Consider the following 7,752-nt stretch of genomic DNA (forward strand, 5'->3'; position numbering starts at 1 on the left):
TCATTTCTTAAGATGGTTGATTGTAACATTTTCATGTATTTTTTACTTGTTTGAAAAAGGTTCGGCTGTTTGTTGATCCTGCTTCCCTTTCTACTTTCTTCGTAGTTTTATTGTCACTTTTTTCCCTTCTTATCTTCCTTCTTGTCTCAGCTTTGAGGTCGCTGAATCTTTGGATGTTTTTATCACTTGGGCATAGCAAAATTGTATTATGTCCTTGCTTTTGGTCTCTAGGGCCCTTTGGCATTCCTCGTCATACAAGTGTTTGTCTTTTCGCCTAGGACACTTTCTGCAGCATTGATTAATGATGTTCTGATCTGTATCCAATGCTCCTCTACATCCGACGCCTCCTGTGTGACGTTCTTATCTAGTTGTGTTTCTAGTTCTTGGGAACATGATGCGGCACTCCTCAGATAACAATCTGAGAGATATGGAAGAGTAGACTCCTTTCCGACTAGGGTTGGGCATAATAAAGTAACATGTCTTAACGGCTTGTTTGTTATGTTGGTTGTATGTATGTTCCCATTTTTTTACTATGTCTATTCCATATTTGGCCTAAGAAGGATTGTGTAAATAAACTAAACGTGTCCAAGTGAGAATAAAGACTTTTGTTTGTCAATGATACCAATCACAAACACAACATCCGCCTAAGATAAAGTTTGGAGGGTCTTGTTTCTACGTTTTGTTTACTAAAAAATATCATCAGTGGATGTTTTTCATGTACAATTTATATATAATTTTTCATCTGTCCCGTTCAAGTTAAACCTCTCAACCTTGCTTATAATGTCGATATTGTTTATAATGTCGAGCGCGTTACCGAAATAATCATTAGGGATTCGACGTATGATCGGAGAAGAAGCAATTACAAGAGGAGTAACAGGTATGAAAAGTAATCAAGTTAAAAAAATTAAATGCTGCATTTCTTCCGAATTGTCAACCTTGTCCTCTGCGGATGAGAGTTCGAATTTTTCATAAGCCTCAAATAGGCTATGGTCAGTTCAGATTATAGATTAAAATATACAAATAAACACTTCTTTCCTCAGTTGTTCATCGTTATTGCTTTATACCGTAATGTCGACGACCTGAGAAAAGTTTAAAGCGCTTGGTGTAACACATAGTTCAGTAAACACTTAAGATATCAAGATGGCTCTTCCTTTATTAACATAATTAACTTGATCAAGCAATTATCTGTGCAAAGAGTAATTTAATTTTTTAACTGTTCTCACTGAGTTCTAGACTACTGTTCATTGAAAATAATTGTATACATGTTTTATTTAATAATAATGTATTTTACATTTCAATTGGTAATTCTACATACATATTTAGAACATCCCGCATAGTTACGATGCTAAATGATCGAAATCGCAATATTTTATCGTATGCTATGTACCCAGAAAAGGCATATCAAGAATGTAAACGAATGGACTGTGTTAGGTAGATGTTTTCTTGTTTAAGACCGGGGGCGGCAATTTCGCGGAGGTGGTTGTAATGCTATGTTTGGACAAAAGGCGAGTCGAGTGGAAAACTGGAAGGTCACTTTAGAATTGGCTGCCGCGTTTTTAAACACATCGAATACTAACTGAAATGGAATTGGTACATAACGCTGAATCTTGACTTTATTAATAATTGGCTTTCTGTTACGAGTATGGTGAAATGCATCTTCAAGAATTTTTCGGGAATAAAGTATTTAAATATTTTAATACTTGTCATTACACACAGAATGATCCAAAATTCAGCTCCCGGATGAGAGAGAACGCCGAATAAAGAACCTAATAAAATATTTTTCATTAATTTTTGGTCGAATTTAACAGTTGAACTATTTCAAGCACATGTTACAATTGTTCACCACTGTATTGACGAATGAACATCTTGGTTGAACCAAGTTATATAGTGACTAACAGGACTTGCGATTGTAGTTATGGAAATTTTCGCTTGGAACAAGATTTTTAACATAATCTTTTAATGATAAGTTTATAGAGAAGAAATTGTGCTTGATATAAGGAATGTCGGAAAAATTTCGCAACTCTTTTATAAAAGCGTGGTGAACATTTTAAAGTACTCAAAAGCAAAAGAATAATGTCACCATTTTTCAATTTGATTGTTGATATTAAGCAACTATTTAGATAGGGAAAAGTAAGAATTATTACAGTTAGTTTACAGGAAGAAGCAGCATTGAACCTGAAATATTCAATAAATGGCAAAGATACTATATCAAAATTAGCATTTCTTGTATTAGAAACAGATAGTGCGTATTCACATTTTCGTCTTTTAATTTTTTTATTCAACTTTCAGTTTAAGGACGATATTTTTTATTATTCTTTGTTCGAACTATACGTATATATATAGGGTGTTTTTTTTCGTGCGAGAGAGTCTATTATTTTCGTTGGTGTTGAACTTTCGAAAAAAGTTTCATATAAAAGTTGTTGACGCACAAAGTGCGCACATTTTAAAAATACCTTATATGATACAGAGTGTCTCAGAAAAGCGAACGGGCGAAAAAAAGGTTCTTGTATTTTGTTTGACGAAAAAGAAGTTAACAGTGCCAAATAAACGTCCATTTCCTTCAACTGAACTCTCAATGAAAATACTTAATCGAGAAATTTATTGGCTGTTGAGAGATGGAGAAAATACGAAAATGTGGTAAAATACTAATGTCGTAAAATATTTAAATTTAAGGAGAACTGAAATTCCCAGCGAATACATCATCTGTAGGTGATATAGATACAGGTGCCCAGACTGTTCCTTAAATAGCCTCTTATGATATTAATAGATGTATTTATATTATAAATTAAAGTTAATGGGCTGTAATTTTTTCAGATTTGTACCCGTACTATCTAGAAACGGTTGAGCTAATTTTTCACAATTCAAGGTATTAGGAAAAAACATCAATAAACTAAAAATAGATGGCACAAGTTAAAAATGTACACATTTACAAAGAAAAGATGGAAGCAAAATGAACAAGTGAACATATTGTATCCACTAAAGCTAATTACTTACATTCTTGAAAAACTTGCCGCTCCCTTATACACATAGAGACGCTTAACGTACATTGCAATGAACAGTCTAATCATCTCCTCGTTGAATATTCAAGTAATTTCGATCTTGCATGTAATATTTTATGCATCCAGAAAAGAGTAAGTTACCGGATTGTTGCTGTGGAAATTCTGTTCTGTATCACGACAAGCTGAAAAATTTGAAGTTGAAGAATGATTATACATACATATCTCATTCAACAAGATAGAATGGTTGAATTTAATAAAATATCCTATAACTATAAAAATTTTAGAAAATTTAAAAAAATGTCCAAAAGTTAAAGACATGTGACAAAATTCCATGATAAGCTTTTTAGATTTTTTTAGCTTTCCTGTCTGAAGATTAAGAGTAGTTATATATCATGTTTTAATACTCAATTATTCAATACTATCATACGTAATATATTTTAAATACGTAAATTTTAAAAATAAATATCTTATTAAAGATCATTACAAAAGTTCAGTAACAATTAGTTCAATAAACTTTCAAATACGCGACTAATTATACCGTGTAAAAATAATTCTGTCAAAAAGTTTTTTGGCTTTCTCTGTAAAGTTCTATTTTGCTTGTCGTTAACTCATCAAATTGCATCTGGGTTATCGATAAATAAAAAGGAAATAAATTATAAAACAGTAATGAAGAGTTGAGTTTAAAATTGAGTTTGTACCTATAATCGAAGAACATTTTTTGGGTTTCAAAAAAAATAATTTGAATTTTGATCTCAGAAGTCAAATCATTTAAGTCCGGTCTGATGACTTCGAATATCGAGTTTCTTACTTTCAAGTCGAAACTTTAAGTTTGAATTAGCAATTTTCAATGCTAATAGTTTTGTAAATGGATTTTGGAGATAATTAAAAATGTTTTTATTAATTACTTAAATTTTTTCAAAAATTACTTTTTGGAAAATTTCACATTTTACAGTCACATTACGTTTAAGCAATTTTCTGATTTATTGGGATAGTTTAGTTCAAACTTCGTGGCGAATAATTAGATATGTATGGCAAATTTGATTAAGTAATGGCTTACACCTGTGTCTCCAGTATCTCATTACATTATTACTAATTTAATTCTAACGATCTATTAGGCATCTATTTTATCCTACATGATTTTTTATGTTTTTGTTCCAGCTAATTGTAGGCGTAGTTTACAATATATTAAATTCTTGAGATATTATCGACTGAGATACACTTATTTAATCCTCAGAACTGGTATTTATCACTCTCGGTTTTGTGGGATAAAGTTGATCCACTAAAACCTTTTTCGGATTTCTGATACGATAGTAATCATTTAAGTAGATATCTCTATAAACAGTATGAATGTACTTATTTTGTCTTTATTGTATTTATTAGATATCATAATTCGTGAGTTTAAAATCTTAGTAGGGTGCGAATTTTTTTAAACTCCCGGAAAGTCACGCAATATATAAATACATTGTAATTATCGGATCATAATCAATCGACTTTACAATAAAATTAAAATTTGTCTTAGCAGTTGCAGGAAATTTATTCCGACTTTTTTTACAGACGGGATTTTATTTACGGAGTTTTAAAAAGGAATCCATAGTCACAGACGTAACTGTCCTGAATAAGGTGCTGAATAAGCACTGCAAAGGAAATCCTTAAAGTTGCACCAAAAAGAAACAAGCACTGAGTGAGGTAACAGAAGAGACAAAGAAACATACGGAGGAGAAATAACGAAAAAGTAAATATGGCAGACGAAACAAACAAATAAACAACGAAACAAACAAATCAGAAGAGAAGTAATAAACGATGTGAAACAATATAACGAAAGAATGGTGGAAGAAGTAAATGAAAACAACAACGGCCCCAAAATATTTAGGAAAAAATGAGCAAGGGCTGCAAAAGCAAACAAGCTGTTCAACAAAATGAACGTCGCACAGCCAAATTTGGCGTGAACCCTTAGAACTGGATATATTCTGAATGCTTAGACCGATTTGGTTTCTGTTTGAGGCGTTATTAAGTCCCATTTGTTTTCTGTTAATCAATGTTCTGTTTAAAATTAAGCTCCTCAGATAATTTTTCTATAGGGCGGCAAATAAAAAAATTCAAAAGTTTGCCAAAAAAAAGGGTTTTTTGGATCTCAACACCAAAAGTTTACCGGTAAACCAAATGACTCGAAACAGGTATTGAATTTTTTGGCCATCTGTTCTATTTCTTATACAGGGTGGTCTGAAAAATAATGTTGGTTTCGCAGCGATAACTTCTGTGCTCTTGGTCCGAGTTTCGCGATCTAGAGTTTCCATCTTTGTTTTCCAGTGAAGGAAATTTTTGCCCAAAGCCGACAGCCATTAATTGTTTTAGTACCAAAGTTAGTTCGCCTTCCGCAAGTGGCGGAAGTGGCGAATTCATCGAGTATACTACTTAGCCTACAACACGAATAAACTATTTGTTACATTTTTTCGTACGATTCTTAGTTTCCAAAATGTTTAAATCAACTTCTATATGACATAAAAAATATATAAATAAAAATGGTAACCGATAAGCAAAAAAATGTCAGTAGACCGAATAATTAGAACCTTCTCACAATAGTTTCAACATGCATGAACCTGACATAAAAAAGACACTTTGAAAAGTAGTAGTTGAAAACCACTGATAAACAGTTACATGGAAACTCATGTCAGCAATTGGTTTACTAGTTATCGTCCGATAAAGAATACTGTTGTGTTGGAAGGATCAAACATAATTTTTTATTTTTTTTGTACAAATTAACCGTAAAACACGCGAAGGCTAAAATATTTAATAATGTTCTAGTCGACTTTTTTTTACTTGATGAGAATAATTTAGAACATTTTAATGAAACGTACGATTCTGGTTAAATTATATTGGACTAATTTAGTGATCAATTTGAGAATATGCAGACTTAAACATATTTTAGACAGTTTTAAAAATATACTACACCATTCTGAAGCCATTTTTCATCAGCCCTTTGAAGAATGCTGACAAAAGTTTTGTACAAATATTCGTCAATATTCAAAGCGGTGAAATAGATACAACTTTAGAAATGCTACGTATTTGAAGTACGCTATTTATTTTAATACCTATTAATAAAGAATAATAATAGTGTTATTTGAGCTCTAGAAAATAAATACTGAAGGAAAAAAAGAAAATCTTTAAACTTTAATATAGAAAAAAATACAGAAAAGTTCCAGTTTCTTGACCGATATCGAATAATTGAAATATGGTTGATTTTCTTGGGAATTCGGTCTTATTTCCAACCGGTCGAACTCTAAAAAAATCAACCATCTTTCAATTATTCGACATCGGCCAAGAAACTGGAACTTATCTAATTTAATGGAAGGGTTTTATCAAACAAGTCATGAGTTTGGAGCGAGAGAAGTTGCACTGCTCAAGCAATGGGCAAACATTAACATCAAGGTAGGAACCCTTGAAGGAAAAATAAACAGACCAAGTCCAAATACACGCATTAATTATTTACGTTTGTAAAATTCTAGTGTCACCAAATCTTATCCTGTATTGGTTTTTTTTTTACCAAAGGATATATGGATGAGATTTGTTTCTCTCTTTAAATGTAACGTCTTTGAATGTTTTGCCAGAAAGAGTCAAATAGACGATATAAAAATGATAATTTTACTCTAGAATAATATAGATTTTGATTTGTTCGATATAAAGTATTTTAGGAAAGCAACGTTGAAAATTTTAACAATAAAATAATTTAAGATTTTAATCAAAAATTGTAAACTTTCAGCATCTATAAAACTTTTGTTAGCAGTTAGAAGAATACTTAATGTTATTCTGGCTACAACAACGAAATATTTACTATGCCATTTACGTTAACTATTCTTTCTATTAACATTGTTCATTAATTTCGAATATAGAAATGAGTTTGGATGATAAATTCATACACATTATCTTAGATTATTGTAAGTGACAGTAAATCATTACTGCGAAATCCCATACATGGAATATGACTAATGGTAAAATAAATTGAATGACAAGCTTCATCAGAATCACGAAAAAGCTATTCTTGTGGAATCGTTTAATAGAGGTCAATGAAACAACAGCCAGGTGTACTCTTTGCATGTACTTGCACTTGTTCTTATTTTTTGCCTAAATTAATACCGCAACTTCTTAAGACATTCATAAAAAAAGTTCTTATTTGGGCATGATTAGGGTCATTATCGTTAGCTCTCTTCAGAGCGGAAACCGCAGAATATTTTGAAATAAGAAATAAGCCTTAATAAGTGTGCATCTATTTGAAGCGCAGAGGACGGCAGTCTTATAATCAAGCGGCAGTTTATCTCTGATCACTTCAACTTTTTTCTCAGTATTTTCCATAACTTGCTGATGGTTCAACTAAATTAGGAAAATATTGTTATTTGATAGGGTTCGAATAATTACCAGCATCTCTTCATTTAGGTATTCTTATTAAGTAGGTAGTCATCCTGTTGATTACTTTGAAGCCTTGTATTATTTAGTTGTTATGTCTTTACTGAAGCTTTCAGGTATTTATTTTCTCATTTGCTTAGGCTTGAACGTATTGTCTGGCACGTAGCTTTTAGGTACATAGCAAATGTTAATTCGCAAAATCTGAAGGCGTGTGGTGAGCCACTTTCTTCATCAGAACGAACTGTATTACATTCCTTAGCCATTTTGAGCTAGCCCGATGGTAATCCACCATATCACTTTTAATCCAGTTAACTTACGAATGTGCCTGCTTTAAATTACTACCGAACCGAGAAAT

The sequence above is a fragment of the Dendroctonus ponderosae genome, unplaced genomic scaffold, assembly GCF_020466585.1.
Source record: "Dendroctonus ponderosae isolate FM_Combo_2020 unplaced genomic scaffold, Dpon_F_20191213v2 Dpon_F_20191213_1, whole genome shotgun sequence".
Classification (NCBI taxonomy): domain Eukaryota; kingdom Metazoa; phylum Arthropoda; class Insecta; order Coleoptera; family Curculionidae; genus Dendroctonus; species Dendroctonus ponderosae.